A 25,116-nucleotide genomic window follows, 5' to 3' on the forward strand; every position below is an offset into this window, starting at 1 on the left:
ACATATGCATTTCCTTCTCACCCTCTCTCCATCTTTTCAAAGCCTTGCAAAGAATTTTTAAGAGAATGCTCTGTAAAAGTCCAAGTGAATTGCCTTGTTTTTCTGATGTACATCTGTAACCCATCTTCCTGATTCTGAACACAAACAATTTTGTGCACAAAGACACTGAAATTTCCTTTTTCCGTGACTGCCCTGGTTTTATATACCTCCACTGCTCTGTCTCAGTAGTTCTAGGCCCAAACCAGTCACATTGCAAGTAGAGCAATACAGACGTATTGATGAGCCATGCAGATGTATTCCAAGTGTTTGGGATAGGACTCAAAGTGATGCACAGCTGGTTTTCTTGGCTGACTTTCACCCTTTTGGAGTTTTCTCTGCTTGTAATGCTCTTCAGAATGTGTAAGTAAAGGACCACGTAAGTACAAAGCGTTTCTGTAAGAACAGATCTGGATGTCCTCAATTACAATGCTTTCATCCATGCATTTCCTTGAAACCAATATATTGCTTTTCACAGGTATTTCCAAATCTGGACCATAACTGGGAACGAGGAGTAGAGCCAGTAAAAATTTTTCAGCTGGACAAAGTTCCCATAAAGAGGCAAGGCTTACTTGAAAATGAAATTTTTCATAGGACTCTAGAGTTACATTTATCAGAGTTGAAGGCCCAGAATTTTCTATTAACTTCACAAACACTCACTCCAGTGTGATTCTATCCAGCTTTTTTTTTTTAAGTATTGCAAACACAGTGTGGACATTCACAGGAAGAATTAAATCTGTAAGGAAAGACTATACTTTCAATCATATTAAGAATGCAAGAATTTTCTTTTATTCCCTGCCTTGTTACTTTAAATTTTTCTTACCCAACATGTTTAAAGACAATGTTGAGAATGTTTGAATGAGGTTCATTATTATCAAAGTCTTTTCACTAATGAAGCACATAGGAGTTCTGAAGGGGCTGATACCTTTGCATCTGAAGGAGTAATTTTCCAATCCATGTGATCCCCCAGCACACCCCAGGCTGTGGAAAGACCTGCCTGCAGCACAGGATGGGGTGTGGAACGTCTGCCTCACCTCTCTGACCTCAGAGGTTCCCAGAGAAGTCTGAGCTGGAATATTTGCTTGGCAGCTTACTGACCTTTTCTGTTCAGTGCAGTAAGCCATTATTCTGTAATTACAGGCTCTCTCCTGCCCAGAGAAAGTGGATTTTTCAGTTTTCTTTTCCTCCACATCAACTGGAGTCAAGGACATCCAGGTGCTCCAACACTGGAGCAACACTGGAACAACACTGTTCCCTAGGATTGCCTCAGCTCCTCCTTCCCAGTTTCCTAGGGTTGAGCAGTTGGCTTGCAGGTGGATGGCTTGTGCAGCTTTCGTCCTGTGCAGTTTGTAACAGCCCCAGTCAGGTTTTTCTTGCCTTTTTTCCCCTCTCTGAGTTTTCATGGGCGGAATTTGCCAAGGTTGATTCATTGAATGGAGTCCTGGTGTGTCCACCCGTCGGCCAAAGCAGCCAAGCCTTCCCTGGGTGCATTCCCATCCCGCATCAGGCTCCACACAAATGTGCACTGCTTTACTGCTTGGCTTATTAGTTCTAAAATCTCCAGATTCTTTACCTCATTCTGGCAGTGAAAAGCTGGGAGGAGGGCTTTTAACTGAACATATATTACAGAAACACTAGATTTAAGTCTCCTTTATAAAGGAATGGAGAACTGACCCCAAATTTTTCAGAGCTGTAATGAGTAAAAGGTTCATTGCATGACTCAATGTGCTCTCGCTCTTTGCAGGGGGGGGGGTGCTTTATCTTTATTACACATCTTATAATCTTTTTAAGTTTAGAACATATAGTCTACACCAGGATGTAATCTGTCTTGCTTTCTTTGCTTACCCTTTTTATACTGAAATGAATAGTGTGTATGCAGAATTCTCTTATTTTTTAATTAAGATTTTCCTTGCTACTAGAACAGCTGGGCAAACTGATCATTCTCATTCCTCTAAAAACCGTTCTTTTAATAATATTTCTGTTTAATAGTATGATCTCAGACTAGAGTTTATTGCTGCTCTTTTTTTTTCTTTTCTTTACAAGTTTCTTTTTAAACCTGCTATTTTAAGTACACGTAAATAGTTGTTCTTCATTTCAATTCAATATTTGCTAATCCTGAGCGAGTAAGAACCATACACTTGGTTCAGATTGGTCAGTGCACAGAAGCATTAACAAATACACCTTTTCACATTCAGCATCCTGTACTGGTTTCCAGTTTACCCTAAAAGGTTCAACACCAGGTAACAGAAAGCTTCTAAGGCCAAAAAGGCCAGCCATAATTATTAACAGGTACTCAGGAGACTGTTAGGCATTATGAGTTAATGTCTTTCATGTGTCTGGAATTCTGGAGGGGATTCCCTGCGTAATGATGAAGCTGGGCCCTTATTAAAGAAGCCTCACAAATTGATGAGGTGTCTTAGGTTTCACAGTTGCATTCAAACCACGTGCTCCCTAAGCTGCGTAGTACTGACCTCTTGCCTCCTCCATCCTGTCTGCCACCCTTCAATTTGTAGGCAGGTTCCCACACGGTGTGCATTACCACCCAACCTCCTGGCTGTCCGCTTGCCTGGAATCCACATGGCCTCCTGGATCTGGGCTCCTTTCCACGTGCCAGGTTTTAAGACACAAAACGAACAAGGTGAAAGGCTCGATGCCTGTTCTGAGCTGGGCACATCATTGCTGTCACAGGCTCGGCAGATTGACTGTTTTTACATCTCTCTGTAGATTTCGATGCAGCCACTGAAGGATCAGACCTGCTTGTAAGCTCTGCCCACAGGAAGAACCAACCCAGGAGTGCTCAAACGTAAGATAACCAATGGCTGATGCAAGCTTCTGCACGAGGCCACTCACCATTTCCTTCATATGACTGGAAACTGGGAAGCAGCTGTTTTGGGTGCATCGGAGGCCCTCATCAGATTAAAGATTTCATTGCACAAGGTACCACACAGAACCAGATAAAAACATGGTCCTTATTCAGTCCAAATTGCTTTTGAGGGTGAGGATAATTTCAAGTTGAGAAAGATCAATACTTCACAAGGTATTGGGGAGTGTGGTCATGGATCTGCATCCTTTTTCACGTGATTTTTTGGCAAAACTGAGTTTGGAAGTAGAATTCAGCTGATCAGTCTGTGCTGAGTAAACTGCTACCCTTCCTAGTCAGTAGGAAAAGTTATGCAGCTGTTTCAAGGGCAGCTTCATAAATTCAGCTAAATCATAGAAAAAGCATTTTATTCATTATAATATGGCCTGGGGCAAAATAAAGCTGAAGTTATTAAACTGCAACTAAAAGTTGGCCACAGTAAAATATATTGAAGTCAAGATTAAAAGCACATAGAGTGTGAACTCCTAGTCTGGAGAGTGGAGGTTAAGAGAGGAAAAAGCCTAATTCCTTGGTGAAAACCTGAATTTCCTGAAATCTCTTTTCCTGTACCCAAAGTGGATTGTGGAAATCCACTATTGAATGTCTGCATCATTCAAAAGAAAAAAAAAATAATCAATCCAGTAAGTTTTCACTTATAAAAACAATAACAAGAGCATGTTCTTTCCATGGTGACCTGAATAACTTTTTTAAGAGTTTCAGACAGTGTCCTATGTCAAACAGTAGTTTTTTCATAGCAGGGTTGAACTGTTTTGAAAATTCACCAGTTGGCCAGGATAAACCTTTATCTTCATTTACCCATTGTTACTCGTATTTTTGTAGCCCTCTGGTAGCAAGAGGTCACATTTCCATGAAGATAAATTCCTTATTAGACCCAACTGTGGTCTGAGGTCATTGCGTATCTGTGCCAGGACAGACTCAGAAGTGATGGTGAATAGGAAGTTTTTGTGTTGTATTGTCCTGGCTTACGGCAGCTGGAGCCAGACAGTGTTAGCACCAATATCAGCATGGGCTAAAGCAGGCATATCTTTCTGTTTGCTCATCACACAACAATGAGTAAATAAACACTGTCCCTCCATGCAGACTGAGCTGTCAGCCCAATTAGGCAGGAGAATGTCCCAGCGCCCCGTGTTTCCTACACCTCCACCTCCAGCTCACGCCGCCCGCGCGCCCGGGCTGATTTCAGCGCGCCGCGGTTAAACTCGGCCTCGCTGCTGGCAGGGGTCAGCTCTGCCGTGTCAACGCTAATCCTTCCTGTCTGCTATCAGCTGGTTTGACGTTTGATGTGTGTCAAGTTTCTGTGGCCACTGGAAGCCAAATATCACAGCTCTGAGATAACACTTTGCTCCGCTTTCTTCCAATGGCTGAATAACTTTGCCTTTTCTCTCCTCAAACTCCGAGTTGGGGGGGTCACAAGTAACTAAGACAACCTTGCATTTGTCTGAGAAATTACAGCAGAACACCATTTCCTATCGCTCAGATGCAGTCACAAAAGCACTGAACAGAATGCCCTCGAGTACAAGAATTGTAAGCCTGACATTTTGAGCTCTTTCCAGTGGGGTAAATGGGGCAGGTCTAACATTGCATTGATTTTTACCAACTGCCTCGAATCTGACACAAAAAAGGCTGGCTGCTCAGAGTACGGAATGTCTCCGTGCTCACGTCAGACTTGCTCTAAACGAAGCCAAAGCTTCTCTCACCCCTCCAACTCCACCAAACAGTTTGTTATGACTCTGTGATAAGGATCAGTATCTACTGAGAGATAAGGCAGGACCACCACCAAATTGGGCCTTCAAAGCACGCGGAGCTGCATTATACCACGGTGTGAAAGGATGTGGCTGTCATGAAGGTGCCAGCTCTTGTCAGAAGGCTGTTCCTCCTATTTTTGCACCAGAGGAGCCTTTCCCATGAGCCCCAGTAGCCGTGGGCTGTTAACTGTGGGCTGAACAGCACGTGGAGCACACGGACGCCAACTCTGGCCATGAGCTGTGTCACCCAAACAGGCTCAGACAGGGGCTGGCACACCTGCAGGGGTCTGAACTGCAGCACCTCCACATACACAGGGTTCCAGCCAAGGCAACTTTTTGTGCTCAGGAGCACTGTATTCTTCAAGTGCACAGACAGGAGTAAATATGGGCAAAACTTGCTTAACAAACAACACCCAAACGCATTTTCTGACTCAGCAGCACATGAACTGTACAGATTTGAATCTGTGTGAGAAATAGGAGCAATAACACCTCTGAAAACTAATTTCTTCACAAAAAAAAGGAGATAGAATATATACACATCCAGATCCCTATTAGTACCAGCCTAACCAGTCGCCTAAACCAGGAGCACTCTGTACAGTAGAATAACCCTCTCCAAAATCAGAATCTACCCCTCAAGGAACTTACTTAACAAAATTCCATAATGGTGTTAAAAAGTAAAAATTCTGTCACTTTTGTTATCAAAGTAATTGAATTTGAAAGTGTTTTTAGTCTCAGCCCCAGATACGAGCAAAAATAACACTACAAAATATTTGTGCACACATATGTGATATAGTCATTATGAGTGTAATTACATACTATATACGCAGTTCAAATTTAAATATATTTCAGCAGGGATTCAGCATTTTCTTTGACAAGCAGTGCATTAGTGCCAAGAGTAAATATTAAGACTCTTTGTTGACTGGTCTGTCTTTGCAACACGCATCAATTACCCTCTATTCTAAATGTTTTAGCGCTTTCAAATTTAAGGGGAAAATGATGAAATAAGACTTCCTCCTTTATACCAGAGTTAGTAAATCCCTCCAGCCTTTCACACTCACCAAACCACCTAAGATGTCTGTGGCTGAGGCACACTAGGAAAGAAATGTGCCCTCTCCATCTTTAATAGCAAAACCTGACCTTGATCTCATTTGAGTCTCTGGGAAGGATTAAGCTTAGGATAGAGAAATCCAAAAGGCAAACATTTCTTTTAAATTCACAACTGGTAGCAAAATAGAAATAGGCACTCAGAGAAAAGAAGAAGAAAAAAAAAAAGGACAAAAAATGATAGAGTTAATTTAAAAAAAAAAGAAGAAAATGCTGAACACTGGATAAAAAGTAGATATTTAAACCTATAACAGACGTTCAAAACCATGCATCAACAACCCTTATCAATCTTATCAGTGAGAAGTAATTTCATTGCTGTCTCACCAGCAGCAGAAGGTAAGATTACACTAATTCCCAGATATATTTCCCCCTACCCTTATCATGCTTAGCCTTCTACAGCCACAGGGCGAGTGCTCAGATGAGCCCTTAACTTTGCTCATCACATCTTTGTTACAGGTGAGCCACGTAAAAAGCAATATATTGGATTTTAAGCCTGCTAAACTGATAGTTTATAGATTTTACTGTAGAATATCCAGACCATAAACATATCTCCATCCCTGTCTAGGATACTGCAAGGTTTTATTTGAGGGCAGGTGAGAAGCTTGATTGTACAGGAGTGGCTGTAAAGGGAAAGAACCAGAGGGAGCTTCAAGCCTGTCACAGATCCTTTGTGTGTCAGAGGAAATAATCTGTGCTGCATAAAGAACAGCAAGATGCTTCTCTCACCTTGAGAGCAAGAAAGGAAAGGAGGAGCTTAAGCAGGAGTTCTGTTTTCAATATTACCTACATGAAGCACGACAACCCCTTCCAAAGTACACAGGGGCTGGTATGTTTCACACAAGCCACTGCTCTGCTAACACCAGACAAACTTTTGGGAGCCCTATGAGCCCAACAACTTCAAGGCATAAGCTTTCATTGAAGATGTTTGTCCGTGCGATCTTTAGCTGATGTCCTTCACTACAGCTGCGGACACGGAACAGGGAGCACAGCGTGACCAGAGTGGCCTTGTCCCAGTGCTGAGGGCTTTGCAAACAATTCTCCTCGGCTCTTTTACAAGCAGTTCAGGATTTCTTGGGGTTTTCCGGCTGCTTTCAGATCCCTGCTTGCCTAAGTCACAACACGGCCTACCCAGCCTCTTTTCCCAGACAGGAACTGGAACACATGGCTTGTGGTTGCGGTAAATTAATAAGGGGGTGAAAAAAGAAATAAACAGAAGGGACTTTTCCCATGTGTTTTACAACAGTGCAAATCTGTCCCCCATCCAGTTCATCTGCAGCATACCATTCTCCTGCCAGCCATTCCTGTGCTCTCTTGCTATATGATACAACTCCAGGCTCCCCCCACCACAAGTTGTATTTTTAATGGGTTCTCTGAATTTTGAAAGGCCAGACACTGATGATGTAAACTGGTGTCAATCCACTCTGGATTTTGAAACCAGATCCAGATTTGCTTCTAAAATATGTATTTAAATGTATGAGGAATTCCCTGCTTGTAATATATATAGCCTTAAGCCGTAATTATTGTCTCTACTTGCATAAGAACATTTACATAGCTATGCAATAAGAACGCTTAGAAAGAAGTATCTTTGCAGACTGAATTTCACTTTACATAAATATATTGCAAATTAGGCCCAGAGATAATAGAGCATTATAAATTCTTCAAACACAGCATTCTTCAGAGGTGAGAGATTCCCACTAAAATGCAGGATTTCCTGAAATGTTTTATAAGAAAAAAAGTCTGTGTTGTATTTTTAAACTACATCCTCCACACCACCATTCATGTGCCAGTGCAAGAACCATTAGAAGGTTTTTATGTGGTGTGGCTGTGAGTTTCTTCATAATTATGAACAGAATATCTCTGGAAACCCCTTTCCCTTCATTTCCACAGGTCTGAGGAGTGTGACAGAACTGATAAATCTCAGAAACATGCTGGGCAGAAGCACAGCCTCTCAGCCACTCCACTCTTTGGCAAAGCTCAGGACAGCCTGTGGTTTGCATAGTCCGAGAAACCATTTAAGCATCATCCAAAATTACAGTGATCAGGAGTTGTATTTCAGCAGAGGAGACCCAAAAGTCCGTAAAACTAATTTTCCCACAGTCCACAAACCCCACACTTCAATCCTAGTGTAGTCTCACCCTCTGCTTTTATCCAGCTGATCAACATTTGTAACCAGCTGATCTCTTGTCTGTCAAGGACGGGGACTCGACCCCTGTCAGTGTGACATTAAGAAGGTGAAACAAACCACGAGCTGCCCAAAGCTCCCCAGCACACGCTGGGGAAGTCATTTAAGTTGTAAATAAAGGGCCTGGCTGTGGCCCTTTACAACCGCTCTGGCATGGCTAGTCCCTGGGATGCCCAAGTCTGCGTGTTCTCAGAAATCTCCTCCAGGCAAAGGGTGAGATCAGGCGCTGGGCCTCAGTCCAAAAGCTCACGGAAACAGCTCCCCTTGTTCCTGCCGTTAGCATGGGAAAGCAGATTTCTCTGAACGCACCTGAAGTATGTCCACAGGCAAGTGCTCAATCTCCTGACGCAGAGCCGAAACCCTCAGGTGCCTGCTCGCTCGCATCCAGCGCGTTTACCGTAACACCGCAAGATCCACTCCTCATCCGAGACATGACTTAAAGCAGATAATTGTTGGCAGTAAAAACAAGTATTGTGGTCGTGCCCAAAATTCATGTCTGTTATGCCAAGCATTACATATAATTAATTTGTGATGTGTAATTTGTCCCAAAGACTTTATCATGTCTCCTCCTCAGCTGCCCTTCGGTGCTGCACCGCGGCTGAAGACAGGATCTGTTGACAGGTTTATAATGCACAAAGCCTGGCCCAGATCTAGACCAGCCATATACGACAGAGAATGCACTCAGACTTCACCGGTTATCAGTGAATGCTTAATAGACCACAAAATGTAGTTTGATGGGAAAACAATGAAAACAACTTGGGTTTGATAAACTGTAACTTAAGCAATTGTCACATGACTTCAAATGGGCTGCACTAGCTTCTCACATTCCACACCAATGTACACTTAGCACAGCCACCAAGGCGCAAAAAGGTACAAAAATAGCTAAACCCAATGAAAACTAAATTCTGATGACATAAATGTGAAGGCTTCTAAAAGTTAGACCATGATATTTAATTTATTCCTCAGAACCAGTGTCTGGACAGTTGTGCTTGCCTGCGGTTGTGACCATCTTAGCAGGGCTCCAAAAGGAGTCAAATCTCTCGTGGTTGGAAGCACCTGAGTTTGCCACAATCCAGAGTGCTAACATGAGATTTGGAATGCTGACATGAGATTTGGAATGTTAACACGAGATTTTGGAATGTGGGACCTCATGTCTTGAATTTTAAGCCAGACAACTGAAACAGAACAAAAAATGTCTGAGCACATCTGAAGCCTAAAGTCTATAAGTAGAACAAAAAATTGGCCCTCCCTACCTGTGAAATGCTGCCTTACTTTCATGAAATACACCATTAGCCTATGCAACGGTATGTGTAAAAATAGAATTTAAAGAATAATATGACAGGCAAAAAATGGGGAAGTCTCCTTTAGGAAAAGATATTTTTTTTTTCTCAGCATAAGATATTATTCTATATATATAGATATAATATTAGATATTATTTGGCACATGCATTTATAATACCCTTTTTTAACTTTATCCTTTTCATTGTGGCAGGAAATACAAGCCAGATCAAGAAGACATCTATGCAGTGAGCTAAAAAGTGATCTAAGAAAATTATCCTAAATTTGAAATTGAAATATTTTAAAAACTGTTATTGAATGGCTGTTCCTGACTTTTTTCTTTTGCCCTCCCAAATTTCAACTACAGGCTGCAATAAAACGAGAAAATGTGCTAGGGAATTATGAATCTTCCATACAGGCACAAATTAAGGTACTTACAGGTACGTGGACACCTTCAGAAGCCTCATGAATGAGATGGTTAAATTGCTACTGGCTCCAAATTCAGTGATTTATGGTAATGGGAAGCTATACAATATGCCCTAGAAATGCAGTTTGAAATGATTGATAAAGCTTTAGTCTGACTGAACACATACAGTAGGTAGATTAAGTGCCTGGCTTATCTGTCTGGTCCTGGGTGTTCATCAGTCAACCTCACTAACAAGCTAAAAGTCAGGATTGTGGTCAGCAAGTTCATATTCATCTGAAAATATGGGGTCTGCAGTGAGCTCTTTCACACAAAGGCAGCACACTGACCCTGTTTAATGCCTGCTTACCCCGCTAATGCTCCGGGAAGGGAAAGAACTGCAGGCCTGAGAAGCAGCTTCACCCCTCGCATTTACTTTCCCCCTTCATTACTTTTTAACATCACTTTAAGTAACAACTGCTGAAAGCCATTAACAAACTCATTTTATGGTGCCAGAAATCTCAATAGCTCATAAAATTGTATTATGAACCACGTTAAATTTTGCTTGAGTCAAACGTGATTTAATAGCTTTTAATCCAAACACTGGATTTCTGTGTGAGGAGTTGCCTTCCAGCCTGGTACACAAAACAGCTTCAAAGTAAAGGCCCAGCTCATAAAGGTGAGGTGGGGTAAGAAATGTGTGCTGTAGAGGACGTAGGTCCAAACTCACAGGGATGTAAATCAGTGTAATGCCACAGCCCTCATGAAATCCCAGCTGCCAGAGCCAAGATGTTGAGGGGAATATCTCTAGAATCAGTTGCTCCACCAATAACTCCAATTTCACTGATTTAAAGGATGTCACTGTCAATATTTTCAAGGGCCAAACAAGGTATTTAAGCTGGATTTCAAACTAAAATGTAAAGAGTGTCCTATGGAACTCAGGAAAAATTCAGCACGAGATGAGCCTATTCTGAAAGATCCGCTTCCTCTCCTCCCACCATTCACCACTTCATGGGGGATTAAAAAAAAAAAAAAAAAAAGATCAATGAACTCCAAACCCCTTTGCTGTTAATCTGTGCTGAGCTTCAAACAAGCCTGTGGAAGGACAAGACCTGAAAAGTTATTTGCAATAAGAGAGGCAATGGGCACAAAAGTATATGCTGCTAATTAAAAACGTAAAATTATATCACAATGACTTTAAATGAGAATGATCTCAGTCTAATCACATAATACTTTCTTTTGTGCTCTAGGTCACGCCGTCACTCAGATGCAGCATTCAGGAAGCACATTTCATTAGACTAAATAAAGCTTCAATCATGTGTAAAATTTCCAACTTGAATAGGCAGCCATCATATCATTCATCAGTCTAGATGTATTTAATGGGTGTAATTTCTTCCTCATATTTCTGTGTTGATTGTTTCATTTCCATTACAGAAACCTTTCAAGGTTGCTCTTTTTGCTGTTCTTTGGGTCAGGATAAATAATGCTTTTTAAGTTGCACCCCAAAAATACAACCTTTATTTTGTTTGTCAGAAAAATTGGGTGATGGAGACAACTTTAAATCAAGACAGAGGGAAACAGCAGACCCAAATCATAACACACACCTTCCCTGCCAGGACTCAGATGGCATTACCTGTACTGCACGTCTCACAATAAATAATTATGCTTAATGAAAAACAAATTGAGCAGTCTTGTTCAGACACAGCAGCCTCCTGCGGATGCTGACACAGTTTCTACAGATGAATTTGAAGGGATTATGTTTAACACATGACCTTAAAGCAAGACACAAGAGCCCATCTCCATCCCTTGCTTCCTCCTTCCCCCTTTTTCACCCTGACACGCACACATAGACAAAACGGTAAAATAAAACCTTCCAAATTTTAAATGGAAATGGTGAATTAACAATTGAGGGGAGATTTGCAAGCCCATCAGGAAGAAACCATAGCAGAGAAGTGTATCTTTTCAGCACCAAATGTTAGTTTTCTAGCTTAATCTGGAAAAGATTTTCTCCTAGACACTTCATTTGGATACACAGATGCCTCGCTTATGAGAGGCAAAATTGCAACAGTTCTGGGCTCCATACGTAGCCAAGATTTCTGCACCAATAATGTAACCTTGGAGGTTTCAATCTGAAAACCACCATCACCACACTTCTAATGGTTTTTGGTTTTTTCACTGTTTATTCCTTTTTATGCCTCCACAGAAGACAGAAAGGCAAAACAGCATATTTGCATTGGACTACATAGCCAGGCTCAGCCTCCCCTGCTCTGCCCAACCTAAACCTTGCCCAGTTCTTCTCCTTTGATCTCCCCTCCTCTTTATGCACGTTTCAGGCACCTGCTGTTTCCCCTGCCCCAAGCCTGTAATGGGACCTGCTCTGCTGCATGGGGCTCAGCACAAGCAACAATTTCCATTTCAGAACCCCCAGTCTCACTGGGTCCCAAAACCTTACAGGCTCATCCTTATAAGCAGCACAACCAAGCTCTGGGATGAAACCACAAAATAGAACAATGGAAAAAGCTTTGCCCTTACCTTCTCTGACATGTGACTATCTTTGAGAATCCCAGATTAAGCAGAGAGGATGGGATTGAAGATTTACCCATCAGCCTATTGCAGCTCCAACCACAGCAGCTTCCCAGGCAGAAATTTGAAGCCCATGGAGTGGAGTCCTGAAAAAAAAATCAAGCAGTAAAAATACAGATTTAGTAATATTTCTTTTTGATCACAACTTTTGATGAAGACAAGTTATTTTGGACATCATGATTATTTTTGAGGGTAGGAACGCCGTGGAAGGAGAGTAACTGGCAGAGACATGGAGGACAGCCTCGAGAGGCCTCTGCTCTCTCCTCGTGGCCGAGACAGAAAGCTGACAGGTTTGGTTTTGAAAAGGAAAACCACGAAGCCAAGGCTGCTCCTTGGTTGCAAAATCCAGAAGAACGCTCACTGCAGATGCTCACGGCCTGAATGAGAATAAAAAGTCCTATGGAAAACCATAAGGACCAGCATTCCAGCCAGGGCAGTTGGGCACAGTTTGGATAATTTGTGATAACACATCTGCTCATCATTTTGATGCATGACCTAATTTTCATTCATGCCAGTGGTAACATTCTGCTGGCGGATGCTGGATTGGAGAACTTTGTCCAACACCCAGAAGGAAACAGAAAAGCCAGAATCCTTCTCCAAGGACCATGGGGAAACTGGAACCACTTTTCAGCTCTGCCAGAGTTTTCCCATGTGACCTCCTGCCAATTTTTAATTTTGTCTGACCAAGAGGCTGAAACATATTTTTAAAACCTAATGAACTTTATTAACCAGTGCCTCTGTGGCATAATTCCCATTAAAAAAAAAGAAAAAAAACCAGGAGTGCCTGGGAATGTTTTTAGTACAAGATTTTTTTTAATGGTCTTTCCCCTCTTTTGTGGTAAAGTGAGAGTGGGTATAAAGCTTTCCTGATCCATAATACGTGGCATAAGATTGATCTTCAGTTAATCCACTTCATACTGTATTTCTCTGATGACAGTTCTTAATGTGAAAAGAAATCTCTGTGTCTCATAGGTGACATCATAAAACACTGTTGTGGATAAAGAGGAAGAGGTGGAAACCTGCCCTGCACAGGGAAGCCTGCATCCCTAAAGCCATGACAGGGTCACTCTTGAGCTTTGTGTGTGTGACCAGAGCATGTAAAACACAGCCCAGCTCAGCTGCAGGGGACAGGTACACATAGTATTACAGCATCTTTAATCTTGGAATGTTTAGAGTCTAAATCATCACCAGCTTTGAAGCATGGACTTTTTCCCTGTGTTTCCATTGTCTTTAGTGCCCACAAAGGCATCTGAAAATTCTCAGCCAGGTTTCACTCTAACCAAGCCATGGCAGAATGTTTAGGAGTCAGGACTGAGACATGATCTTGGCATTATATGGACATTCCAGAAGGGAATGCACAGGGCTTGAGAATTTGCCTCTCAAGACTTGCTCAAAAAGAGCTGCCTTCCTCCTTAACTCAACATGTGTTCATATTTTTATTCCTATCAGCATTTTTTTATTTTAGCGTTTACAGGCTCCACTTGTATCTGAGGTCCTGCTGCCTTTGGACAACTACACAGAATTAGGAACTGAATTTAGAGCTACATTTCCAGCTTGGGCCTGTCAGAGAGATCCTGAAGTCTTTTCAGGTCAATGCCTGCAGAGCACACAACCATTTCCCAAAGGCCAGCAAGAACGTTGTCATTTGCTTCAGCAGGCACAAGATCAAAATCCAGCCAAGACACGGATGTATTTCCCAAAAATGTTCTACCCGATAAAAATATTTGCACTCTCTAAGGGGAGTCAGGAATGAGAAAGTTACAGAAGAGTTCATAAACACAGTCCCAACAAAAGAGAGCTCTGCCTTAGACCCAGTTTCAAATTCACAGCTCATCTGTTTCTCTCATTAGGCCTGGCAGATACAGAACAGCTTTACTTGTCAGGAGCTGAAGGGGTTAATGCAAGCCTGGAAGTTATTTACAGTTAATAGCAGTGGAAAGATTGCAGAGCAGCTTGGTCCAGCATCTAATCACAAAAATAGTTTCTTGTAAAGAGACTTGAGGGCAGAGACTCTGCAAGTTCTTCACGTATTTTACGCTTTTTCTTCAAGAAATGCCAGTAAACCCAATATTCTGGGATAAAGTTTTCCATAGCTTTCTGGTGACCTTGACAAAAAGGAAGTCAATAACTGGCAATTATAAGGAGAGAAAAAAAAAGTTGGCCCAACCTGTCCTCATTTCATCAGCTATGGTATGTCCAGTTTTTTACTAGCATATTTAGTCAGAAATAATTTTTGGTTATTTTAGGCATGCAAAGACACTGAAGAGAGAATAGTGCACAGTTAGATTAACTTTACTGTTTTGGTCATCAAAACCAAATGTCAAGAAATTATACAGAGGTACCCATAAGCTAAGTCTCTTGGCTTTGATATGCAAGAAAACCTCCCAAAATTCAAGTCAGCAGTTGCAGTAAACGTTTTGTTGAACAATTGATGCTACTTTTAAGTACTTGCCTTTGGTTAAAAAAGAAAAAAAAAAAAGTGTCTTTCACCTTCACTGAAAGACAATCCTAAAAACCAGGTGACCTTAAGAACCCTGGTTTAGAATCACATTTCTGCATTGCCTAAAGCTTTGGCTGCAGCGTTAGTTTAGAATGATCTGAGAATGCTCAGCAGAATCAATTCAGAGCATGCTGTTATTTCAGTGCATAATGGATCCATCATTAAATCAAATCTTTAAAGGTACTTATGTATCTATTTCCCATTGAAGTCACATCTTTGAAGGTATTTATGCATCTATTTCCCATTGAAATCAAGGGTTTAGGCTTTTATCTTTTACAGCAGACCAGAGTAAGACACAAGAGGGAAAGCCTAACTTAAAGAAGTTTCTAGAAGTGCTTTTTTCTGGCAGCCAGAACCACTCTTGGAGATCCCTGATCTTTATTTCTGTCAGGTTAAAATACTCAGAGCTTGAACCAGAGGGCAGCAAACTGAGCAAAGGGCTACCGTCCCTCACCTGGGGTGATGGGATGCTGCTGCAGCAAGAGAAACAAAACCACTTTGACCTGACAGCAGCAGATACAGCCCTACCAGTGAGAATATCAGACACAAGCAATAACTCAAAGTGTTTCCTCTGTTGAAATCTGTCTCTCAGTGCACATTTGTACAGTGCCTTTGTTCTCTCTGAGACATTTGGCAGCAGTGATCATCACGATGAGGTGGCAGGGCAGGGGGGAATGGCTTTAAGCTGGCAGAGGCAGGGTTAAGTTAGGTACTAGGAGGAAATCCTGTGCTGTGAGGGGGGTGAGACACTGGAACAGCCCAGAGAAGCTGTGGATGGAAGTGAAACATCCCTGGGGGTGCTCCAGTCCCAACTGGATGAAGCCTTCGGCAGCCTGCTCTGGTGGAAGGTGAAGGTGGAACACGGGGTGTTTAAGGTCCCTTCCAAACCAAAACATCCCACAGCAAGTCACTGGCAAAATACATTGCCAAAATTCAGGTCCAAAGAACAGTGCAGCTTCCTGACATGGAGACAAGACAGCCACAGCCACAACCACTTGCAGCCATTTTCTGACAGGAATGCTGTGGAGCTACCACATTCTGACAGCTCCAGGACACCCATAATTAACAAGCAGGAGGGGTTTCTGCCCCCCGCCCCCTCCTCCTGATTGTTTTCATTTCCCTTGTTATCAAATAGTTTGGAGGAAGTTAGTTCATTGAAGAGAACTGGGGTAGGCCCTTCTCTGGAAAATTCCCACTGGTCTGACTTCAAGGCTAATAAAAATGCTTTATTGTTTCTTCTGCTGATCCTCCTCGCTGGTCAGCAACCCCCCAGGGCACAGTTAGTGCAACAGATTCAGCTTGGAGTGCCTGGTGTCTCATGCACAGCTCCAGTTAGGAATGAGTTTCCTGTTACAAAATAATGATCCTGTCAAAGTGCTGCTGCTGTTTTTTTTTTTTTTTTTGTTTGTTTGTTTGGGTATTTTTTAATTTTTAATTTCTCACCTCTTCTTGTCCATGTTTAGAGAAGTCACAATGATGATGCTTACTTTTCCACTATACAATTTTTGCCAAGTGTCCAAAATAAGAATTCCATGGTATATAGAAAGGAATAGCTGGTTCCCCACCACCCTTTCATACCTCTGCCTGCACTCAAAGCATCACCTCCTAATTGTTTTCCTGCATGGTTCAGAGGGAGGTGTAAACATCTACCTATTCCAGATGGATTTCTTTTCTTTTTTAAGCAAAATACTTTAAAATGCAGCAAAAGGAGACTGAAGCCCAAAAGAGTAAAAATAAATATAATTTAATGTATTTGGGTTTTATCACCTGTAGCTATTTTACAAGAATCAGAAGAACATGGATTTAATATCTGCCATCAGTGCAAAATGTAAGGCTGAGGGGTGATGGAGGTACTGAAGCACAAGCAGAGCCCTGCTACATCCTTACAAAGCAGCATCCCTCAAACGAGGAAAAGAGCACAGAATAAGGGCAGACTTCCCTCTCTCCTGAAACCCTCAGTCTCCTGTGCCCCAGGCAGCATTTCTAATTTCCCTCTGACTTCAGGTGGACGGGAAACTCTGAGGTGAGTTCACTGAGCTCAGTGAGAGTGTTTTCCACTAACTTCAGAGGGGTTTGGAACACACTCAGTATAAATAAGGATGGCAGAATGGCAGAAAAAAACAAATGTACTATAAAGCTAAGGAAAAAATCCACTGTGGTTCAGCACATTTGAAAAAAAAATTCAAACCCATGCTTCTGAAACAGGCTAAAAGAAATTTTCCTCTTATCTGTACTCTTACCTAGAATGTTTTTCCTATTTCTCAAAATTTTATACAGTCTACTAAAACTCTAGAAATGTGGGAACAAGAAGCAATAAAAATGTTTCTTCTTTCAGGATTCTCAACATAATCCTGGTCTGACTAAAGCTTTATATTGATTTCTATGAAACCAGAATTTCAACCCCTGAGAAGAAACTGCAACCCCCACTTACAAGAAAAAAATCTGTCAAAAAAACTGGCACAAAAACAAAGTACACAAGGGATTTCAAATGAGATTAGAAGCATTGTTTTGACCCTGTGGCTTTCAGAAGGGTGTGAGAAAAACACAGTAAAGAGCACAAGAGGCCTTTGCAAACTGGGCAGCTGAGCCAGACAGTTAAAGGAATTGGAAAAGAAAGTCTAAACGGAAATGGAGTGAAAGGAAAATGCAACTCCATCTAGGGTGAAAGAAATGAAGACCAATAATCATTGGGATTCAGTTTTGTTTCTGTGGTAGGTGCTCCAAAATCCATGTTGGAGGAGCAGACAGAAAGGTCACGGAAGTCAGAATTATTATATGAGAAAGGAAGTAGGGAACAATGGGCTCGCAGGAGTCGTGACAACCGAAGGATTGGTGGTCTTCTCTGGGAAAGAATGGGTGGCCTTTATGGATGGGCTCTTTCTACAGAGAGGAATTGCTGTGTGCAAAACCTGCACAGACAGGAGGGCACTGGTGACAGGCCTGCTGAGTTATTTGCTGTGCATAAACTATCTAAGTATTCTTTCCTGATTTTCATTTTGAGCAAGTCTCAGTGCTGCTGTAATAACTCACGAATCCCAGCACACACATCTGGCTGTTACCATCAGAAGTGTCCTCAGCCCCAGATGGACTGGGCACGTCCTTCAGCTGAGCAGAAGGCTGTGCTTTGCAAAGAACAAGCTCCACCGTGCTGAACACAGGAGCAAAGTCACCTGAAAGGGACACAGAGCAGCAGAATTCCACAAACAACACTTGGATGTTTTCTGTCATTGTTTCTGCAGCTCTGGCCACTGCTCCTTGGCTTTATTTCTCTTCACACACCAGCCTTTTTCTACTCCCTTTACTAGGGTTTCCAGTTCTTTAGAGCAAAGGGCCTGTATTTCACTAAAAAGGACCTTGGTGAGCATTAGTTGATGTTCCCAAATTGGTAAGTCATTAAACATTTTGGTTTGTGACTGATCACTAAATACACGCTGTGTTATATTCAGAAATATTAAATTAGCAGAGGTGGGTAAAGAAGAGAGAATAGGTGTGAAATTGTTGTTGTTGTTTGTACTAATTGAGTTATTCATGTGAAGATACTTCTCCAGGAGCAACGAGCAAAATCTGTGCCTGTTTTCACAAGAAAAACTGAGGCAGGCAGGCAAAAAGGCTAAAATGTTTTCCAGGAAATTTAGAGGTGCCGTTGCCATGAATGCCCCACTGCAAATGAGGATCAAGGGGGTGGGATCACATAATACTTGCTCACTCCAAGTTTAGCACATGAGGGGCCAGGTCACAGTGTGAAAATTAGCTATTCTCTATCTTCTGTTCAAAACAAAGCTGTTCATTGCTGTGGTGAAAACAAACAAAAAAAAAAAAAAAAACAAGAAAAAAAAGCACACAAGGACAGGGAGGTTTCTGACGGAGGGCACATTTTGCAGGCCCAAGCTGTGGGAATCTGTGGGTGTGCAGTATGCTGAGGTTTGAACTCGGGAACTGCGAATGCAGTCTGGATATCCAAGGGCAGCAGTGTGCAGAAGGAGCCAGTGGCACAGAGCACCTCGCCTCCGAGACAGCCGCAGCCACCCCGTCCACCTGCGCAGCGCGAGATCCCAGCCTGGCCTGGCTGCAGGCACAGCAGCAGCTGTCCGTGGTCCACAGGGACCCTCTCAGAGCCTGTCTGTACCTGCTGCACCTCTGAATGGCGGTGTATCAGCACGATTGGTGCTACGACGAGCGCTTTCTTTCCCTCCCCGCACCCCCGTCCTTTTTTCGGGTCAGGAAGTGCCAGCCCATGTGAGTATCTCATAGAAAATGAATGGGAAATTTGCAAATTCCTACAAACACCCACAAACTTTCTCATGATCTCTTGTCACTCTTCAATGGATGGTGCTTTGCAGCTCCAAGAAGCCTGGGCTGCTGAATACAGCAATCATATTGTGCCAGCCTCTGAAATGTGGGGTTGTTTCACAAGGCAAAGGCCCACACTACCTGGAGCTGGGCAAGCACACAATCACTGTAGTCTAACAGAGTAATTCTGCCATTTCTTTTTATTTTCTTTTTTTTTTTTTCCTTTTTCTTTAAAGCAACCAACACCACACAAATAAGGTCTGTTGAAAACTAGCTTTCTCAGAGTAATGCTTGTAAAAGCACAGGCGGATCCAGGCCCACCAGTCCTCGACAGGATCCTGCTGGAGGCTTTCTGGAGTGCTGAGCTTACACTTCTTAGCATCAAGTCTCCAGCAATTCCTAAAAATAGCACCTCCTAGCCAGCTCCTCCTTGGCACCAAAGGAGCCGAAACCATATCAGTATGGAAGAGCTCTGGTATGGTTTCACTGGCTCAAACACCAACCCCGCGGAGCTCAGCCAAGTCACCCTTTGAGAAAGGCACCACATCTTGACCGGAATTCAGAAGGACAGATGAAACCACAGTGGGAAAATCTAGCAGCAGATTTCGTTTGCAAGTCCCCAGAAGTGTCTAGGAGTTACTGGGAAGTAGCACCTGACAGGTTATCCTGCACAAGGGAGCCAGGTAAAACCCAATGAAATCAGTCCCTTTTGGGATGCACAAGCTCCCACAAAGCCTCAGCCAGACGGCCCCGGGATGCCCTTACAGACTCATCAGCAGTTCAGCAGCAGCCAGAACAAGGAGGAAATCGGGGCCTTGTTAGAGACCAGCCAAACCAAAACAAACCAAAGACTTGGTTGCCACTGCCAAAAATCTGCTTTCACAAGTCAGGAATCCTGGTCATGCAGCTGCCTCACTTGCCCCTCATTTGCCCACATCCGCTGAGTTTACAAATGAACCTATTAGAAGGCATGAATTTCTGTTTTATTTGCCAGGGGGAAAGATGGTAACAAAAGGAGGCTGTGAGTGAATGAATATGCCAAAGCTCCTTTTGGTTTTACTGGCATGTCATTATATTGCAAAAATAGAACTTGATTTTTAAAATAAACAGAGCATAATATGGAGGTTGCTGTGTAAACAAAGGATTGTACGTGTGGTGGTATGATACAAAATTTCATGATCAAGAAATTTCTCATTCAGCTTGTCCAATCATCCAGAACAAACTTGCAGTCAGTAGACTTTAATTATAATTGCATCTAATTGATTCTTTTTCCTTCCTTTTTTAAATCTGTGGTATTGTGGTGCTGCATCAACAGTAGCTCTTGACCCAAGAATGCACATTATGGACTCCAGGGTAGGAAACGGGAAGAACTGTGTGAGTAACCATCTCATACCCACTGCATTGGTTACTGGCTGTTTATTTTCCTTCAGAGATGTTCAGAGAGAGCAGCAAACCGAGCTCTGAGTCTGGAGAGCCAGGCCTCTCCTGCCTTTGAGGGGAGCCCCTTTCCACGCAGGGAACATGCAGGGAAGCCAGGCTCCCGAGCCCAGGAGGGGAGCTGAGGCTTGAGTTCTTAAATTGATGCTAACATCGAGGGCCAAGCAGTGCTTGCCACAGCCAGATACCCAGATAATTCATCAGCAAATCATCAGTAGAAAGATAGGCACCTTCAGGTTTATATGACAGGTAAATGGGGGTTTTCAAAAATCTAATACAGAAAATGTGGACACCAGCCATAAATTCACATCCTTTTCTCTAGCAAACTCTGCGTGACCTATTCAAGGCAGTACAAAATTGCACCCAGATTGCTTTACTCAGCCCTATTTTTCCCTTAGGCACACTGCCTAACGTGTCCAGCAACGGGTAAACAAATTAGGATCCTAAACCACCTTTTCAAAGGATTTTGGCATAACATCGCATTGAAACAATGGAATATAGATTCTTAATTCACTTAGTCATTTTTGAAAACGAGCAGAGGGTTACCAAGGATCATGCTAAAAATACACTTATGCTTTTTACAAATATTTAAGGCTGACTATCTGCATATGCTGTGACAGCCTCCTGACCTCTGCATGTATGGAGACAGTCAGAATTCACAGACCCTGCTGGTGTTTCTGTCTGGCCTTGCTAATTGGTGCCTAACCAGTTAATGCTGCCTTTTTTTAGGGGAGCTCTCTAAAAGCCCATGAAAAACAATAGACATTGAGAATCAGATTTTGGCTTCATCAAATGGCACTATGTTAAAAAAAAAAAACATAAACCAAGACTCTCAACAAAGATGTCAGTGACTCAACAGCTCTCAGTAACCACTGCAAAATAAACATTAGGCAGTGATTGCTATGTAGGGGTTGAGCATCTGCTAAGAACTCTATTTTCATTGAACTATGATTCTAGCAGAGTGATCTCTCCCCAGCAGGAATATAGCTGAGGGGCAATACTCCAAACATGGAGTGTGCTGACACACAGCAGTCCCCCCTCGCACACCAGACACACTGCGCTGTACCAGAGAAATCACAGAAGGTCTTTGTTTTGAAAGAGGAGGTTTGACAATAAAAGATAGCATTTAAAGTCAGTTAAATGCTGATTATTTGTGTGGTATCACATCCCCCAAAGCAAATGTCTCTGAGGGTACCTTTAAATGTGGGGTTTGACCCACAGCAGCGAGAGGCTGCCCAGTGCCAAACTAACACTGGAAGTGCAAATGCCAAAGCCCTCTCAGCAGGAATTATTAGCCAGATGAATCCATAAAAGTACTCAGCCAGCTACTTCCTTGTGCAGGGAGCTGGTGTGGTCTGGTGAGGTGTGTCTGCCACAGGCTGCACTGGGAGCCTTTGGAAGAGACCCAACCTAAACCATTCCGCACTGATAGTGAGACCCTGCCCGTCAGCTTTGAACCAAACATTCCTGGGAAAACACACTCTGTTTGGGAACTCAAACGCCTCAAAGAAAGCTCCTTTTGATGGTAAAACTTTGGTAAACTGGAGGAGTGTTTACCCTCTGCCATGATCTTGGATAATAGAGCCAGTTTTCTAGACAGAGCTGAGCTTTGGGAATCGGCTATTCCTGCTGGAGCCAGATTCCTCGCAGCAAGAATGCTTGCAATCCATGCCACTCTGTCCCAGGACAGCATAGCTGTGTAAACAGAGGGCTACAGGGGGATTATACTGAAATTTCACATCACACTCTCACAGCAAGGCCAGCCTCCAAAGCCCTGGCTCTATTTTTACCTGTTGTGGGACAGGACAGTGGTATGTGGGAAACAGAGCTGGAACAGAGGCAAATCATTTTACTGCTCCCTGCACCACAGGGGCAAGGGTGCAAGTCTGAACCAGGTTTATTAAACTGTGCATTTTCTTGTTCCTATAAAGTGTTGTGTACAAGAACATGGCACACTGCATATAGCCAGGTGCTAAGCCAAGCCTGGAAAGCAACCCAAGTTTTCCATAGCTGTTCTGACACCTACAGTAGTGCAGGCTGACTTTCAGGAATGCTGAGAACTCTCATGTCACAACACATGTCACCATTGAGATGGCCACGACACACAGACTATCACCACACAATTTCAGAAGGCTTCACCCCAAACCCAGTAAGGCCTCACCTCTCCAGAAGGCTTCAGGAGTCTGCCCACACACAGCAACACCACATCCCTTCAGAAGGCTGCAGCACCTGCCCTGCTTGTGCCCCAGCCCAGCCTTTTATCCCCTGTGGCTGATGCCCTGCACCTGTGTGCCCTCTGTGCCCGGTCAGTGCCCCCAGCACGCCATGGCTCGTTCCCTGCAACGCTGCTCAGCTGTGCTGCACAGCTGCAGCCACTCAGGGATGAGGCTGGGCCCCACCCCAACACCACTAACTCTGTGCCTGCACTCTCACATCCCACTGCAGCTAAAAGGCAGAGCCAGTGATACCCAGCCTGAACAAACAGCTGCTGAAACCCATGGCTCCGCACAATTAGACTCCTGAATGTCTTAGAATAATCTGCTTCATGCTGCCAATATTTGAGTGCTTAAGTTTTTGCAAACTTAATGACAGAGTTGTAGCATTTACGCAATTGTATAAACAACATCAGCACAGAATTTCAAAATCAGTATCTTCCAGGCTTCCAGTTTTCCCTATACTTTCTTTCAATACATATACAGTTTAAAAGATTAATTTTTATGTGCTTGCTAGCATGAACATCAATATTACATTTGAGCTCTTCTCTCCATCCACACCTTTGACTAAAAAATACTTGTATACCTCACTTGCAGTTAGGAGTTCCAAATTATTTTCTCGAATTTCAATCTAGAACAAGGTCAGTCTTTAAAAAGAAAGTTGGTTTTGTTGTTTTTTTAATTTTATTTTTAGGTTTGTTTTTTTTTTTTTTTTAGCCTGGCCATAAAATATCATTTGCAGGATACTCTAGAAAGAAAAACATTTGAACTTGACAAGTACAGCTGATAGAGAAGATAGGAGTTGATAGATGACAACTGCTGCAGCTTTTAATATCATTTTATCAGTCATGACACAAGTGATTTCTGATGTGGAGTGATCCTTATAATTCCTCTCAGATGCTGATAAATCCCAGTGACTGGGGAAGTAAAAGTCCTGATCAAAAATCCCTTAAAGAAACAGGCTTTAGAGAGTGACTCAATAAAAATTCCCAACCCAACCTGCCTGTCAGTGGAAAAAAAAGAAAGAAGAGAGATTCTGAAGGGTAGTTAAGCAGGCAATTTCACGAAAACATCAAGGATTTTGATCCTTGCACCCCCTTTATGACACTGAAAACCTCCTTGTACCTATTAAAATGTTATGAAGGAAAAGAAGGCTTCGGGATGAAATCTGTAAATGCACAGGAAGGACACAGCCCCTTCCCTGCAGAGGTTACAGCAGGGCTGGAATCTGGAGCTGGACACAGCACAAGGATACACTGAGGTGAGACTGGCCACAGCAAAGAACATCAGCTGCCTCCCGTCTCCTCTGCAAAGGGCCAGAGCATGAAACCTCCCCATTGCACCTGAGAGGAGCAAACCACAGCTTGCCAAAAAACAAACCAGCCTTTAACCTTTCCCGTCTTTTAACCTTTCCATAAACTGTGCTTGCTTCCCCGTGTGAACAATGGCCTTATTGTTTGACTTAAAATACAGTACGTGACCTGTGATGTTAGGAAATGAATGAATTGTTGTGTTGTCAACAGTTGCTTTTTTTCCAAGCCTCCCTATATCTAGGAATTTCTTTCCAGAAAGAACTTGAGTTTTAAGGAAAACACAACACTTGTGAGAAGGCCGCCGGTACCTCAAGTTGACAAGTTATAGTAGGGAAATTACAAGACATAGGCTTTGAGTAATTCAGAAAATCCGAGTCTCAGCCTGCTTTTCAAAAGAATTCTCTCTAATTTAGGCACATAATATTCAAGAGTTTACATTGCCCAGAAACTCTGATTTCAGACACACAGCAGGGACTTTACAAAATCTGGCTACTTCTTAAAATGCCAGAATAGAAGCAGAGCTCTTCTGAACATCTGGCCAGACTGTGGGTATGTGACTCAAGATGACTGCATGAGAAAATACAGGGTAGGTAAGAGAGCAACAACAGATTAGGAGGAAAAATTCAGACACTCATTCAATATTAGACATGAAGTCCTTTTTCAAACCCTCATTGCTTACTACAAGCTCATTTAAAATTGGAAAAGGTCCAAAACTGTTATGGCAAAGATGAAGATAAAGCAGAATTTTTACATAGAACAGAGAAGGTATCCAAAGCATCCATCTTCTCAAGGATAAGAGACAACAACATAACGATTAAGGAAGAAAAACTTATGGAAAGGGATCCTTACAGTTCAAAGAAGCTTTAAAAAAGAAATTCAAAACCAATATGAAAGGTCCCTTAAGCAATTACACACCAGTTACTAGATCAGAACACTTCAATAGTTCAGGAAAGGAAAGATTCTCACTTTTGTGAGACCCACTGGACACTGAATGGACAGGAGAACACGTGTTTGTGTAAAGGAAATATGTACACAGGTTGGACTTATTCTTACATGGAAGGACAGGTGTGGAAGCTACACACATAAATGTACATTTCCTGGGCCAAAGCACCGTGTGACAAAGCTGATTACAGACTTCATTGTCCATTTCA

This window comes from Onychostruthus taczanowskii, unplaced genomic scaffold, assembly GCF_017590055.1.
Source record: "Onychostruthus taczanowskii isolate IOZ18803 unplaced genomic scaffold, ASM1759005v1 scaffold55, whole genome shotgun sequence".
NCBI lineage: Eukaryota > Metazoa > Chordata > Aves > Passeriformes > Passeridae > Onychostruthus > Onychostruthus taczanowskii.